Source organism: Lonchura striata, chromosome 5, assembly GCF_046129695.1.
Source record: "Lonchura striata isolate bLonStr1 chromosome 5, bLonStr1.mat, whole genome shotgun sequence".
Classification (NCBI taxonomy): domain Eukaryota; kingdom Metazoa; phylum Chordata; class Aves; order Passeriformes; family Estrildidae; genus Lonchura; species Lonchura striata.
This window is the reverse complement of record NC_134607.1, coordinates 47145710-47163338: the sequence shown is the minus strand read 5'-3', so window position 1 is coordinate 47163338 and position 17629 is coordinate 47145710.

Sequence of the window (17629 nt, the reverse complement as noted above, 5' to 3'; positions counted from 1 at the left end):
AGTAAAGATAAAATTAAATTGGACTTTTCTTTGATCAGTAGGGAAGGAGACTTTTCCATTCAAAAAAAGTGTGGAGGATAGGCCAAAGTTTTTAAATCACACATAATTAAGACAATGGCCTGCAATATTGTGACAGTTTTGTATGTGCTTCCCTCGGGATTTGATACCTTCAGGTGGCAGAAAGGGGTGCAGAAAAGAAGCCCTAGTACAAACATGTCTGAGAATAGCCTGTAGCATAATATATATACTACACTATGTTGCAGAAAAGAAACTTTACAGCTTTGATTCACTGAAAAATACCCCTGCTCTGCAAGAAATTCTGTTCCCATCAGGGAAGCATAGTGGAAGAGCTCAGAAAAGTGGCTGTCAAAAATGTAACAGGTGGACTCTTCTCAACAGTGGGATAACTTCACTCTTTGGCATGCAAGACTGAACTCTCTGAATCACTCTGAAGTTCCACTGTCACTTATGCCTCACTCTCCTGCTCTTTTAACCCAAAGGCCTGCAAGGCACCCCCACCCAAAGCATGAAGAAACATCCCTCCCCCTCTGAGTGATGAAGTGTCCCAGCAGATCAGCAGAGCTCTGCTTGTGGCAGGTGATGTCTCTGTGAACAATGGATTACAGAGCCAAGGCACTGTGCCTTCTTATGCAGAGAAACTGAAAGAAAACTATCAGTCAGGCCTGCTGAGGGAATCTGAAAGAGAAGAGACCCAAGGAACTTCAAGAGCTCCTTTTCTTTAGGCTCTGCATTCAAGTGCATGTTGTACAATGCTGGCTAAAAGCAAGGAGAAGATCATGTAATCCTTCTAAAGTGACATTATTGCAGATGGCCACTGTGGGAAAGGGATTCATTTACCATCCCTTATAAACACAGTGGCTACTCTTTACACATCACAAGGCTTTTCTTACACATCCCAAAGGGCTGTGTATTTCTAAAAAAAGCTTCTGCTGCTCTAGCCCAGGATACCTGGGATTTGGGGAAGTTTTCCCAAGGTCTTGTCTGGTTAAATGTGCGTTTTATTAAAAGCCCAAGTCTGCTACTGTTGGCCATGCTGAGAACTGTTGTGGGCAGTCAGGACAACGTCGTGTGTCCTAAAAAATTAGGTAATGGAAATTTTAAAGTTTGACAGACATGATTCAAGGCAAAAATATATTAGGCCTTTCTTTTTGTTCTCTCTTCATTTTTCCCTTGTCACTTTTCTAAGACATTATTTCAGAAATTCAGTTTTTAACTGGTTATCAAAGCAGTTACTTCTTCATGAAACATTGCCCAGCTGATATTATTACTAGAGGTCCTGCTAAAATAAATAAATGATTGTGTAGAAAAGGAGTGTTTCCTTCCAAGCAGAGGGTAGAACATATGTCATGAGCTAGTTACTAAAATAACAATGTGTACTAATACAGATGGATTCACCAATCAGGTGGTATTTCAATGATTTTATTAACACTTTATTTAATTATTGTTTTCTAGTGGTATTTTAACTGTTCCAGATATCAAGTTAAAAAAAAAAATCAATCTTAGGTATTAGAGTTCCATAGATGTACTCTTCAAAGAAAACTTATTTGAATATGATTTTTAGCTTTAAACAGGTGCACTGGAATCAGCAGGAGAGAAATCAGCTTCTCAAATGTTTAAGACATGCCTAGTGAAATCGTTTCTGCAATTCAGTTGCTGTGGGAGCAGAGTAGGATATATGCAACTTGATTCAAGTCTCTATCTTGGTGTTCCACACAAAAATATCAAGGTTAGAAAATACCTGTAATATCATCAAGTCCAACCATCCACCCAGCACTGCCACTGTAACCACTGAACCACATCACCCAGGACCAGATCCAGGTGCTTCTTAAACACCTCCAGGGATCGTGACTCCAGCACCTCCCTGGGTAAATTAGTCCAGTGCTTGACCATTTACCAACAGTAAATTATTTTTCTATTATCTATCATGATATTGACACCAAAGAAGTTAAGAAAAAAGAAAAGATAATACAGACTGCCTGTTAAAACTGGACCAGCATACAGCAAAGATTTCCAAGGCAGGGAAACCAGAGAGCAAGAGGCAACATGAACCTGCAGCCCAGTGAAAAGAGAGCTTGGTTTGATTTGCCTTTCTCTCCTCACTAAGCTATATGCAAGTTCTTCCTTGCCCCAAAAATATCAAATTTCCCTCTCTGTTGTACCTCTCTAAAAGGCAGAGTGGGAAGGGAAGGCACCCAAAAGTCAGACTAGGTGCCTAAGAGAAAAAGGGAGTTCACCCTAGCATTAGGAGAGAGCTGAATTCGGGAACATCCCCTGCAGGATACTTTCTTTGCGGCTGTGTTTCCCTCAGCCCATCTTATCAGCAGACACTCTTGTTTTCATCCCATTTCTGACTCATCACACAGAGAAGTTGCTAACTTCTTGGTATGGATTTTAGGATCTGGCTCCAGCACTGAAGTTTTATGGATCCAAATCAGTAAGAAGTAGCACATCAAAGAGGACATACTGTTTAGTTACTGGGGTATCAGGGGCCATTTTCATGCCCTTTGGTCACCTGCCAAAAGTAACACTGCATCAAGGCCCTCCTAACATGCAGCCACTACTGACAGCCACTCTGCCTGAGAGCAGAGAGTCATCTCAGACCTTCCTGGTCTGTTCTATTTCCTTCACATTTCTTCTTTATGTGAATATTTGCATACTGCACTTATAAGGGAGGCAACAGCTCAACACATTTACTCTTGTGCTTCTTCCTTTTTCTTTTCTCTTCTGAAATACATTCCAGCTCCTTACCCTGCTTGAACTGACTGGAATAATGAGGAGTCTTATTCAGCATCTCGGCTGTTCTCTGCCTTATGTTTCACTTCATAATGAGTGGAAAGGGTCAAATTACTAGTATAAATTCACTCCAGTAACTGGTAATGGTCTAACTATCCATACGTTCAGCCAGTGCTACTTGACTTGGACCAATTACATTCTTCTAATTTGCTTTTCCTTGCCAGTGTCAGTGTCTTGGTGCCTAACAGCTTCTTACAGTTTCCATTAATATATCCCTATCCAGCAGTTCTGACCCAAAGGTACCCTCCGCTTCAGGAGAATTCAAACATCTTCATTACATTACTGGAATCATTCTCTGTCTTCCTTCACTGTGAAATGTAGTCAGCCTCTTTCCCCCTCACACAGAGGAGAGAGTGTGCCCAAGGGAAACACTTCTCTTGGTCTGCTTTGGGAAGTACAGGTTCCTGTGGCACACTGCAGACACACATTTGCTGACTGCAGGGATCCAAAAATTAACTCGGAAGTACAATGAGGGCATTGGAGGTGCCCCCCCACACCCCAGCTGAGAATCACAATTTAAGGAAAAGAAAAGAATGAAAAGTACAGGTCATTCTGTTAGACTACAGTTTGAAGTGTCTTCTAATTTGACCTTTGCTCTCTAAATCCTTGATCTGTCTGGAAACACACAAAAAAAATCATAAAGGGTTAAAAGTTACTGAGAGAAGCTCTTTTGTGGGTCAAAATTAATTTTTTCATTGATTTTTTTGTACTTACATGACACTTTCTTGCACATATCAGTTTTATTCATGTCTCTGTAAGTTGAAATGAGCAAACATCACTCCTTATCTCTGCCAGGAGGGTAGCAGCTATCCATCAGTGTCACATTAGGTTACTGGTCTGGTTATTTCCCACCCAAACTTGTGTCCTGTGGAGATATCCTTTTGAAAGATGTGGCCTTTTTTTACTGACTACTTCTTGCAGAAAATTGCTAGTTTAGAAATAATTGTTCTTTTCAGGGATGCATGCCTCTTGCTTAGTTTTCTAAGGTATTACCTTTTTGGTACTCCTTGGAAACCTATGGAGGTTCATCAGGAAATTTGCATATGCAGATTTGAAAAGAGACCAAGGGGACCTCTCTGTTTAGAGGGCAGTATAACAACATCAACCAGTGGATTATGTTGATTTAAACTGGCTTCTGTAGTGTTAGGTTCATAGTAGATGCCATAATTAATACTAGACTTTTAATGCCAAGTGGAAATATACAGTCATAATAAAAACCAAATGAATAAGCGCTTTTTTAAAATAAAAACAAAAAACAGTAGCAACAACAATTAAAAAGAAAAGAATTTTCACATAGCTCTACAATCTGAAATGAGATTTTGATTAGAAGGTGATGGGCTAGACAGGGGTGACTAATGTTATTAAACACATACAGCTTCCTTTATTTGAGTAATTTGGTATTGGTTTCCAGTCAAGGAGAAAATATTAGTAGAAGATCATTCTGCACAAGCATAACCTGGATAGGTAATTTTTTTTTTTAAGTCTAGAAAGGTCATTCAGGGATCTGCTGACAACATTACATTGCTTTTTATTGAACTGAATAACACACACAAATTCCATCTGTACCAGACATCCAGAGATTATATAGGATTGCAATATTATATTTGTCATTGTAAAGCCTTTCCTCCAAAGATAAACGAGCTTCAGAGTCATTAGTGAGTGAGACCATACCGTATTCCAATGAATCAAGCTTTGCAAAGATGAAACACAGGAGCAGCAGCTAAAAGGACTCACAGAGTTTCTTCTTGCTTTGAGAGGTGTGGTGGAGCTGTGTGTCCATTTGTAGCTTCTTACAGGGGCTTTTATCAACAGCAAGCAAAACATAATTGCTGCAGAAGGAGGTGCTGTACACAACAGGAATGGGAAACCTCACTCTGTTACGGAGAGCTCTGTCCATCCCTGTTTTTCTCAGTCCCAGGCAATGTGCTCTTAACTCCTGAAGAACATGTGTGGCCAAAGAGTTGGGCCTGGCACAAGGAACAAAGTCTCACTCCTGATGTCCAGAAGCAGAGCAGAAAAATAATCCTACACAGAAGTTAATCATGTAAACAGTATCTTTTAGTGTCGGTAGCCAAACTAAAATCAGAATCTCATTTTTCTTCCACCCAGGCACAATTAATTTACATGTTTACTACAAAGGAAACATATATTTGAGAATGCCAAGGCTTTTCTTCGGTACTGCTCTGTCTCTGGTGGAGTCAATGGATGGGCAGCAGGGATGAAATTTCTTTTGATCTAATTCACAGTGCAAGATGGTACCTAATTAGACAGCTATTTGCTAAGGAGTCAATTTTCACTTTTCTCTTTGTTCTTCTTCTTTTACTCTCCTTTTCCATTTCTGCAGTTAATCATGTTCAGTCTTTCTGCAGGAGCTCTACAGAGGAAAAATAATGAAGTTACCAGTATGCTGTTAATTAAAATTCCTCCCTTTATTATTTGTGCCAGGAACACTCAGAAGTGAAGGTAGAATTTTTATGATTTTGTTGATGACCAAACATTACGAGTTCCTCTAAACTGTCAACAGATAAAATAAATCACACACATAATAGTGCTTCAACAATTAGTGTAGGAAGCTGGAGTGCAACCCCTTCTAGAAAGAACAGTTGAATGAGCTATGCATATGGTGAAGTCCTGCAGATGTCTAGGAAGCTGGTGTTTCTGCTTTTAAATCTGTTATGTAAACTTCATGACAGCTCTTGTCATCTTTATGTTTATTTTGTTCATCCATCATAAAATATGATGGATAAACATATTTTAAATTACTTTCCTTTTCTATTCCCTCTGCCCCCTCAGTATCCGAATGTTTCAAGCAATATCTTTGCAGGTCTATTTTATTGCTAGTCCCTCTTCTCTGTCTCCTGTACTTCCAAATTTCCTAATACTAGTTATTTATTGTGACTCTTGTTTAGAAATAGATTGTTGGTCTTTCATGCTTTCACAATGTGGTTTCTTTTGCTTAGGAGAAACTAATTTTTCTTGCATCCCAGATTCCTTTCTCAAAGTACATGAAACAGTTAAATCCTTATCCAGTTTTATACAGGTTCTAGCATTTGTCCTCTTCCAAAAACTTCCTTCTCCAGTCTTCTTTCTAGGCCCTTTTCACCATTCTGCTTCACCTCCCCATCACTCCCTGCTGTACTCCAGTTCTTGTCCTGTTTCTGCCAGCATTGATAGAGTAGAAGGAGACCTGAAAATCCCAAATAGGCCAGCTCTTTACTCTTAGCTGTTTTATCAAGGACCACAAAGTCTTCATCAGCCAGAAGCAGCATCTGCAAGGCTCTTACTCTCTATGTCTCAGCTTGGACAAGAACTGTGCTTACTTCAGATCAGATTTCTTGGGAAAATGGGTACCAAACTGTGAAAAGTCTTTCTTCAGTGCTTTATAACATTTTCAAAAACTGTTGTCAGGAGACAAGAAAATAGCAAATATCTGACATGAGGCCATTCTCCTGCCAAATACAAACTTCCATCTCTAAAGCAGGAAGGCAGCAGAGAACTTGTTTAATATGGAGAAGCACTGACTCATGCCAGGGAGTCAAGTGAAGCTGCCAGGATAGGGAAGCTTCTGTGTGACAAGCAAGGTGGCAGCAGAAGAGCCTGCATGCAGCTGGTAGCTGCTCTTCCTAAATTCAGCTGAATGAAAGGCTTCCTTCCAGTGAAGTGCCTCCAGTGAGAGACTGGAATGTTAGTGGTTAGTGACTCGAATCAAACAGCCATTTGTAGAGGCTGCAGGGCTCTTTGCTGGGGCCGGGTTTGCACCCCCCTGGCTGAGGAGAAGCAGGATCAATCAACAAGAACATGAGTTACCCTCACCTGCAGGGGCTGGTCATAACCCCTCCTAACCTGGATGTTCACATTACCCTAAAGAGGCTCTGAAGATCACAGTGAAGGGTCAGATTATTACCCAACATCACTGTGAATCAAATTATGTTGGCAACATTCAGTGCTTCATTGTTTCAGCACAAGATTCAGAATACCTCTTTACCAAACCTCTTTCTGTTATGCTGTCTTAAGAGTTTTGTTGTGCTCTACTCTATTTTTGCTTTCTCACCTTTTTGGCTTCTGGAACTGTACATGGATGTCTCCCTATCCATTTATCTATCTTTTCTTCCTGTCATTAGGCTTACTCAGCCTCTGACTCACCCATAAAGAATCTTTCTGCTTCAAAGATATGATTCCTGATGCCATACCATCATTTCAACACAATCATGTAATATCCCAATTCCTGCAGTAATTTACAGATAACAGTAGCATTAGGAAATAATGGTTTGGCTGTTTATTGATGCACCATAGTACCCAGGGAAAAATAAGAATGAGTACTCCAATACAGCTTTCTGTGAATTACCAGTAATTTCTCTGTGAAGTATGGAAATATGAATGCAGCTGTGGCAGGGAGGCTGGTATGTATGGAGAAGGATGTATGGAGACATTCTCCAGTCTTCCTCCTATGTGGCTGATTTAGAACTTACAGGGTGAAGCACCAAGGAAAGGAGGAGATTCTAGGACTCTGTCTCAGGCCTGAGGTAAGATCATTAAATCAATAGATATAATTTAATTTTTTACATATTATTCCCAAGTCACTCTCTACTAGCTCTGAGAGCTTCTTTTCCTCTCCAGTATTTATCCCACCCCCCAAAGCACCAGGAACTATCTGCCTCCACTCTGCAGTCCCTCTGCACTGTGCAGAGGTCAGATGTGCCTGTGTCTCTAGGTCTGAGCAACTGAGGGGATAACTGGCCATCTGGCAGATAGTTATGCCCAGAAGACACAGCAAATCTGCCTCCACCCTTCCTCCTTCTCCTTATTCCCAGATCTCAGGGCAGTAAATTGCCTTTGATTTGCTACCTCAGCTGGTCTGACCAGCGAGTACAGCAAAATGGAATCAAGGCTCTGCCCTCTGCCTGGCTACCCATGGTGAGAGGAATCATATCAACAGCTCTGAACATTCAGGTGCCAGGTCCCAGTAGCATTCTTGAGGTTGTAGCTGAGCTTCTCAACTTCCAGGACTAGTACATGGCTTTGACCACAGTCTAATTCTGAGTCTAACCCTAATCTCCAGGGCTCTGAAGCTGTTAATTCCTGATGCTTGCCTGCCAGCTCCCAGGAGCACCAGCACACAACAGAAGGCTCCAAATGTTGCTCTCACTGTCAGGGAGAGCAGCAAAATCTTCTGGGGCATGTTAGTACTGCTGATAGGTGGGAAGGCAACAGATGGAAAATAGGTTTAAAAGCTCAGGGGATGTCCATGATGCTCCAGGGACTGCAGATGGCTGAAAATGAGCACAGTAAAAGCTGCAGCAAAATTATTCAGGGTCTCTTACTGTCCTAGAGCTGCAGGAGCGATTGGCCATCCTGTAAGCAATGCCCATGACAGATGGTTGAATATCTATATATTCAGAGCTTGCTAATAGAAGTATCATGGCAAACCTTGAATTCTGCTAATCCACATTCTAAACTTGCACAAAAGGTACACAGTAAGGTTACCTCAGAAGCCAAACACCATAAATAAAACCTACACATCTGGAGACATGAATTAGTACTTTCTTACTCTTGGCTCATTAGGAAAACAAGAAATATATGAGCTGATTTTTTTTAAAGTGACATTCTGTCTGCTCCACTGACCTTGATTTTTAATAGAATGTATGAATTAATACAGAGCCATACTGCATTCAATCTTCTCCTACTTTCTCTAAGAGAGGGGCAAAAGTTCTTGAATCTTCATATATTTTAAAATCTGCTTGTATTAAGAGAGCACAGGCAGAATAATTAACTTTTATTGTAGGGTTTCACAGCTGGGCTACAATCTGAGGAAGATAAAATCTAGTGGCAAGGCAGGGAACAGCACTCTGCCTATCAATTTTAATGAATTGAAGAACAAGACATTGGATGAGAAAGGGGCCAGAACTGGACTCTGAAAAAAATTATTTGACCACATATATCTGTAGCTGAAAAAAAATCAATTTATTTATCATTAAAAAGTCAAGCAACACAATAAAAAACAATTTTGGCACAAGCTGAATGAGTACCTGATAACAAGTTGCTGTTCCCAGTGGAAGTAAACTCTTCCTACTCAGGCTGTTAAAAGACGTTTCTAAACACTCAAACAACAATTTCAACAACAAAACTAGAATGAATTGTTGTCATTAAAAACATAAAATGCAGTGTTTGCTAGAAGATGAGATCTCAGGAACTATTTCAAATTTTAGCTAAAAGAATGTATTTTGATCAAGAGTTTATGCTTACAGTCCATCTTCCTAGTCATCATTCTAACTCTATTCTATCTGAGCACCTAATAAAGACAAATTCATCCAAAGAATATAACTGTATCTCTTGAGGGCATTGCACCAAATTTTTCAAGTAGAAAGTTGTAAAACTCACTGATGAGTGGCTTGCCAGAAGATATATGGAGAATAAGGTACTGATGCCTGGAGTTAGAATCCTGTTGCTTTACCCAGCAGTTGCTTAACCACATAGTGCTTAGTAAGGAATTAAAAAATATCTGTAGCAAAACATTATTTTCTCACATTATTTAAACAATTTACTAGAGTCAGTAGCATAGCAAAGCATCCTAGTAGTAGCCATGTGATGTCATATCAAAGGTCTATCTAGCCCAGTATCCTACCTTCATCAGTGGCTGAAAATATATGTTGACAGCTGTTGCAAAAGCTGGAATATCCTTCTACTACCACTCTGCTCAGCACATTTACTTGCTGAACTTCCTCAACTGCATGTCAAAGCTATGTGGAAAAGTTCTGTGGGCTTTCATGTGTATTGTGGATAAGGTATGACAATTCAGCTGTAGTGTAAATCTGAGCTATATGAACTGTTGCTGGCTCTGCTGCCAGGTGACTTCCACATCTCTTCCATCACGAGAGATTATTTATTTTGTTACGTATTGAACTCTTAGCCCCACCAGATCTTTCAGGGATGTGCAACTCGCAAAAGACTGGATGTTGCTTCCTAAACGATCAGGTTTCAGGTGATTCAACCTGCTGTTGCCTCTTTGTAGCTGAGAAAATTCTGCCATCTGCTGGAGAGAAGAAAATCCGCTCTGGTCCCTGCAGCTGTAACTACTCTTCTTGCATCTCATGTTCTCGTGTCGTTGTTGTTTCAGTACTTTTTTTTATTTTAAAGGTTAAGAGGATTTAATTATCCTATGTGCACAAAAATTTGTCTAAGTCATTTGTGTGCGTATTTACATTAAATGTGATATTAACACATGTTAATATCCTGGGCATTAAGTTCATTTTTTTAATTCCTGCTTCTGCTTCACAGTGAGGCAAACATTAAGTAACGTCATTTCTACTAATTAGAAGCTTCATGCAGGGGAAAAAAACTTACTTCAGCATAGTTTATTACTTCTTGAGGTATAAGATGACTTGATCTAGTTTGTTTCTGTAAAGCAGCATTTGCATGCTGACTGGAACAGAATAGAAGAAAATTAACTCAATAGTAGCACTCCAACTCAGTACAGCTCCTTACTTATCACTTTGCAATTTCCCACTAGCTTATTCCTAGGAAGCAAGACCAGCAATTCTACCTGTGCCTTTGTCTGGGAACAGAAATGGCTTTAGTCAGCTCTTCATGGTCAGTATTGCAGGTGAACGGAGCCACCTGAACAAAGCACGTGTCACAGCAGATGCTCTTCACACTTTAAAGGCCATCTGAGACTGAAAACAAGGAGAAGCCTCTCAACTCCATAACCTGTTGTGAGGTTTGATACTATTTTTTTCCTTAAAGTACACAATAAATGCAACACTGACCCATGCACTACCTGTCCCTTGCAGCGAAAGGAATGCTGTGCAGGACTAACATGGGCTGGCTGTGTTGGGGGACAAGATATCTCACCAAGAACCCATTTCTTTTGATCCTCTTCACAGCCAAACTTCTTCAAGACCCCAAACCAGTGCAGAACATATTTTAAGCCTGGTAACAGTTTTTCTCTGTCCATCTTGCCAGCCTGGTATCTGTTTCAACACGGTTCAAGTTGTCTGAAGGATGAAGACATTACGGTGACATTGCTGCCTATGTGAGTGCATTCAATGGCAGACCCTGACAGAAAACAGAAGGTGTTTGTGCCCTGTGTTAAACACGGGACACCTTAATGCATTAAACACAGGACATCTTAAATGCAAGCACACTACATGCCTCAGTCTTTTTCCTCTAGTCTTCCTCAGTTTCACTATTTAAGCCCCAAATGTAACTCCAAATGTCCAACATATACCTATCTAGACTGCTGGTTTTTAAGCATTATTTATAATGATATACAATCGAAGACTCAAACTCTTTGATAATTCTGCAAGTCACAGGTTTTAAAAATACTATTTTATTCTTTCTACCATGTGTAAAGCAAGAAAACCAAAAGCAATGCGACTTCCCTTTTGGACATGGTTATTCTGCTTTAGTCATCTGCAATAAAATCATCAAAAGAAGCAGAATGATTTATAGACTAATATATAGCTGTCTGCATTATGAAACAGTAAAACAAAAACAAGCTCATGAAAACCCAGGAAACTAGCTGAACTATCTTGGATCTCACATGTGTATATCATGGATCTCCACAAGTACATAAATGAAAGCAGTAGGTTTCACTCTGCATTCTGTTCATCTTACACCTAGAATAATAAAACAGAATCATGTAAAAGGACATTTATCTAACAATCCAAAATCCTTTATTTGAAAAGGTGAAAATCAACCCAACCCACTGCTTGTACCTTCCCGAACAGCTGAAAAAAAAAAAAAAAAAAGTATTCTGCAGTGTATCCAAAGATAGAAAGATAGAATAACCTAACTCTGGCAGATCACTCAGTTCTAGGGAATTTTCTGCAAAATGGAAGTCAAACACATGCTGGCAGGGACTGAGCGCTCTAGGAGACTTTATTGCAAAGTTACAGCCTGGAGTGGTAGTTGCAAGATGTGTCTCCACTAATTTCTATTCCATGCACTTGCAGCAATCCAGCAGTTACTATAAATCTTCTGCATGACTAAAATGCATTGGGCATTAGGTAGGATATTTTCCTTTTTATAAGATACTGCTGCAGATTAGGATTTCTTTTCATTGTACAACTAGGTAAGAATACAATGCTGGAGTCTCTTGATGCTTAACATTTTAACAGGAATAAGTTCTTCTGATCTAAAGCCACATACGGAATTGAAAAAAAAATGCTAGTAAAATAGCTTGCACCAAAATTATTCTCTTGGTGTGCCTAAGGTATTCTAAGCAGCAACACAGTAGATTTGCTCAGAGAGTATCAGAATGAAATGTAATTTGTAAATAATTTAAAATGCATATATGCAAGAAAATGCAGGAAAGATGTAAAAATTAAAAACTGGAAGAGGCAGAACTGCTAATTCTTATGATGTTTAAGTGAGGACAGAAAATCCACTCTAGAATCTTGCTTGCAGACACAGCTATATTACTCCAGGTAAATTATAACTTAAATTGGTTTATCTGATGTAACATCCCTTTACAGACACCCACACAGATTTTATCAGCTATTTGTTTGAATCATCAACTAAAATAACTTAGGGCAATATACATATTAACCTGCATTGGTATAATTAATTTAAAAGGTAACAGATGCTAGTAAAGCATTCAGACAGTGAGAAGGTTAATTCAGTTTCCAAAGCATGTTAAGAAGGCCACCATCATGAAAATTTTGTATATATTTTTAATTAGAAAAAAAACCCTGCACCTACCAGTAGAAATGAGAATTCTCACCTGAGCCCTCCCTTACCAAATTTAAAGTTTAGAGTCCCTGTCTCCCACAGCCACTCAGTTTAGTCGTGCTCCAGCTACAGATGTCTTCCTCTCACCTACGAGTTCTTTTCCTCACAAACCCTAAGGGTTTCTGTTCACTGTATTTTTTATTTATATAGCCTTTCCTCTCTCAGACTGCATCCTCCCACATTGCTTTTCTTTCTGTAGCTGAGACAATTTTGAATACTCCCCTCATCTGGTCTTGCTCCCTCATTCACGCTCTTAAGTAAAAATTTTCTTGAACAAACTCAAAGTATAACACAACTAATCTGCTTTTAATGTCATTTATTGCAGACATGATTGTAGAAATCCAAAGAAAGTCAAAGCCCAAACTACTTAAAATGCATTGTGAAAATAGTTTCCTATTACCAGCCACAGAGTAAGAAGCTGTGAATTCTTTGTTTCTGACTATTTGTTATTTATAGTAAGCAGGCAAGCACAGGGATGACTGCAAGTGACTCCAGGCCAAACAGAATGATGGTGAGATTTGCCAGAATATGACCCTTTCATCACTCTCTCTCACTGTAAAACACAGCAAAATAGGGAATGAGAATTTCCTGCCTGATACCTCAGGCTTTTGAATAGCCTGTTCTCTACCTCAATAAAAGTACAATATGTAGCAGGCATTTCTTCCTGCAACAGTGTGCTAGCAAAATGATGAGGCATTGGTCTTCCTGCCAGTTGAAAGTCTTGTGCTTTTTGGCAAACTTCTTGTTGTTTGAGATGAATTTCCCTGCCATCTCCTAATGAGTTCAAATGCCCAAGGCGCTGATAGAAATAGCAGGCAGATGGTGCTAGTGATTTATGCATTGTTGGGCGAAGAGGATAAGTGAGAGTGCTTATAGGAGCCATCTGCACTTCATACACTGATCCTGCAGTCCATTCATTGTGTTTGGGTTTGACACCAGCAAGAGGAGCCTTCAGCACACAGGCAGCTGCGGACTATAGTGGAGGTGTAGGGAGATCAGTTGCAATGAAGATTTTGAGCTCCCTGGGAAGAGTAGTTCAGCTCAGCCTTGCTGAGGTAGGAAGCTCCCACAGAGGGTACCCCAGGGCATCACTCGCAGACAAAACGGCCTTTTCAGGGTAAAATTTTCCTCTGTTTGAGAAACAGCCATAAATCCTGACATGCTTATTCTTTGGAACTTGGGTCAAATCCTCTGACTTTTTACATCAATATTTCAATCTGTGAAAAAAGAGGATACTTTATTTAGCTCTTGGACATATTGTGAAGATATTTCTATATTATTATATAGCTATTAACATGCAAATGCACTCTACAATGAAATACAATTCATATTACTTCTGAAAGGCCACCAGCCCATGTTTTGGGATACACAAAGCATGTGTTTCAAAACTGTTTTTCCTATGCACACTAGAGCTGAGTCCAAATTGTAATAATTCAAACAAGACTCACACAGTACCAAAACATTTGACTTAGTTGTTTAGACTTGGAGTTCAGGGTCAGGTCTATCTAACCAGGCACTGACCATGAAGGAGAAATACCATGGCTTTCGGATAAGGGTAAAATCCTGGCCCCATGGAATTTAATCAGAAGTTTGATGGGGCTCCTATTTTAGCACTTCAGGATGGATAGTTTGACAATGTCTTTTTATTATCCCTCAGCCCTTGGCTCATGGATCTGGGTAAGAAATATCATGACTGGGACTTAAACCAGCCAGAGGACTATTGCAGTGTATCCCTACAGCTCTTGAAAACTACAGGTTGGAAAACACTGAAACAAACATGGAAATTTATCAGAAAGATAATTTGTTCCATAATTTGAACACAAAGGGAAGGCTCAGAGATAAAGCACATCTTCATAAATGCAGACAAATATTCTTGCCAAATTCTGAGCAAGCTGGGACAATCCTGACCTTGAGAAAAAACAAACACTGTCGCATTAAGGCATTGTGGCATTAAGATACGACTTAGCAAGGGGAAAAAATACCCCGCACCAAACCCTGGGTAACACCCTAAGAATATATTTTTGGAAAAAATATTTCTGGGACTGCCCTTCAACTTTGCAAACATAGGAATAGAAGGAAAAAGCTTTGTGCCTCTGAGGCTTTAGATTAAGATTGCTTAAGAAAGCAAGGCATTTTCACAACCCATCACCATCCTCACAGGCTGGTATCACAACAAATGTTTGCAGCAGTACATGACTTGCAGAGATAGAAAAAACCACGTATGTGAGAACTTTCTCTTTTTTTCAAGAAAAAACTTAGACTTCTGGGGACAAAAATAACTTAGCTTGGTTACATTATTGTTCACAAGTGTTTGCACTAGCAGGGATGGAGCACCTGGAAGTATTTTGCCTTGTTTTTGGTTTTCACCACATAGGGCCACATTGCAGACAGGTTTAATAAGAGGCAGTCTCTCCCCATCACCAATAGGCACATGGCTGCTTTTAGTAGACACAAAAATATTGCCTGATGAAAGACAGGGGAGGGTGTTTAGGGGCAAAAACATAGAATTGCACCTAGATTTGGTTTGGATTTAGTCAGTAGCATTTTAGAATTTTTAAGTTTAAAATTGTTTAAAGGCAACATTTTTTTTTCTAGATTTTTTTTGCACATATATGAATAGTGGTACTAACAATTCTATGGCCTCCCTAGCCATTTTTGCACTACCAGAGAAAACTATGGATTTACCAGAAAGAAAAGATGTTTAAGACCTCTGTTACAGCTTGGGATTTCACGTAAAATACTGGGGATAAGAGCCCCAGAGAGGCCTGAAGGGAAGGAGTGAGAAGGGAATCACACAACCAAACACTACCTCCCCCCAGGGTGAGTATGCATGACCTGCAGTGAAACAGGAGACTAGGATGGAGACAGGAGAGGTGTTTGGCCAAAGCAGAGCCTGTGGAAGGAAAGGTATTTCTTAAAGTGTTTAATGATGTTCTATTTTTTCCACCCAATACCTGAATCAGTGATCAGTTGCTGGTGCTACCTGGGAGTAAATAAAGTAAAAATTCTCCAAGTTGAGAGCATTTCACCTGAAACAGGACAAAGAGAAAAAAAAAAAAAAAAAAAAAAAACCACAAACAAAAAAACCCCACCAAACAAACAAAAAAAAACCCCAAACAAACAAACAAAAAAAACCTAAACCCAGTTATCCCCCCCTCCTTGGAATTCCAGGAAATTCAAAATTGCCTCCCCCCTCCTTTTTCTTAATCCTAGCAATGGGCTGGTTTCTCAGAGGCTCACAGGCTGGGTACCTGCCAGCAGTTAGCCTCCCATCTCCCACTTGCACAGCTGTCCCACTGTGCCTCAAGCTCTCTCTTTTCATCTCATTTGCTTTCAGGTCTCAAGTCCACATTTTTTCTCCTGTTCCCAATCGTATGCCTCCCTCTGCTGGTTTGTTTTCTTATTCCAGACTTCACAGTTGTATAATTTGTATGAAGTACAGCAGTTCAGAACACATTCTCCCAACAAGCAGTGGTTTTCTGAGGGAAAAAGGGGAAGGAGCAGGTGGCTCTAGTCATATTCACAGTTGCGCTATAATGATCACTCCATTGACTTTACAGAATCCTACCCATGGAGGCAGGATTGAATGAAGAATCACTGCAATTTATTAGAAGTATCCATCTAGGTTTAGACTCAGCCATTTTTAGTTAAGAGAAGAATGATTTAATGGAACTATTTGCCGAGTTAAAACTTTAATGAAAAAAATCAGATCTTGAAACTATGTTTTCAGTTTTCAGGATGCAATGCTTGAATCCACACCAATTCCCTCTGGTGAAGCTCATTAGGAAGAGGTAGATTAATTTCTGTGGTATAAAAGTACCACAGTGCAGAATCAGGCCAGAAATGCCCACTGGAGAATAATGTAATAAAGTGTCCAATTGCAGTGGGTTTTTTTCACTCATATGAAGAAAACTTACACTGTGAAAATTATTTCCTTCAGCAAATAAAAGCTGTAGACTGGCTGGACTTCATTAACTTTCACATTTATTTCAATAAAGCATATGGAATTAAGGATACTATTCTATTACCTTTAACCATTTTCTAAAACCCACAGAAGCCTCTGTCAACTTTTCTGTTATTCAAGCCAGAAAAATAAAATTCAATATATATTATATTCCCACTTTACAGATGCTGTATGTAGACTGTATCCTTGTACTTACTAAGGTATTACCAAATTTAAAATATATCACATTGACTTTGTCCCATTTAGAAAATTCCTTGAGTAGAGAAAAGGAGGGTAATTCCACATGATTTGTTCTGATTTATTAATTCCAGCTGTTGCTCATTACCTCTTTATCTTCTAGTAGCTTCTAGGGGTTACACATAGATGACTTATGCTGGGCTATTTCTAGGAAGGGAAAAGGGGCTAAGTGTATTTTCCTTGGTTGTTTTCTTATTCCCTTCTATCCTTTCAAAGGTGGCCACTGTGATTTCCATTTCACAGGCCTCTGGAACTTTCCCTCATCCTTGATAATGTATATTCTCTTCTGTAAATAAATAAAGGGTTCAGGACTCAGGCTGTTGCTCGAGGAAAGGTTTTATGACATCTGCACACAAACAAATAAAACCTAAGAGGAAAAGACAGCTCAGATATTCCATAAGACAGAAATGCAGAGCCACGCAGGCAACTTCCAACCAGCTTTGCAGACAGCAAGGCTACAAGCAGAGAAACAAGACATTTCCTGTAGCTGGGGCAATGGTGAGCATACACATCATATTTCATTTGTAAGGTTTACATCTATAAACATAGCTCTCAGCATATCAAGATCAGCCTGTCAAGGACCAGATGTGAGACACTGGCCTTTTATATTAAGAAGATAAGGAAAACATTATGAAGGATGCAAAATAGAATTGTATGACGTGGAAGGCATCTGAAAACACATTGGGTATGTTACTTTTGTGAACTTTTCTCTGTATCGGGCTTCCTTATGATATAAACAAAGGGTCAGACAACACAGGAGCTGTGTGGTACAAGAGCTGAAAGAGAAAATTGCTTGAGTTGCCTTTCCCTGATTAGAAAATATTTCATAAGCTTCTGACATGCTGGAGACCATGTAATCACAACACACATTTGCAGAGGTGGATG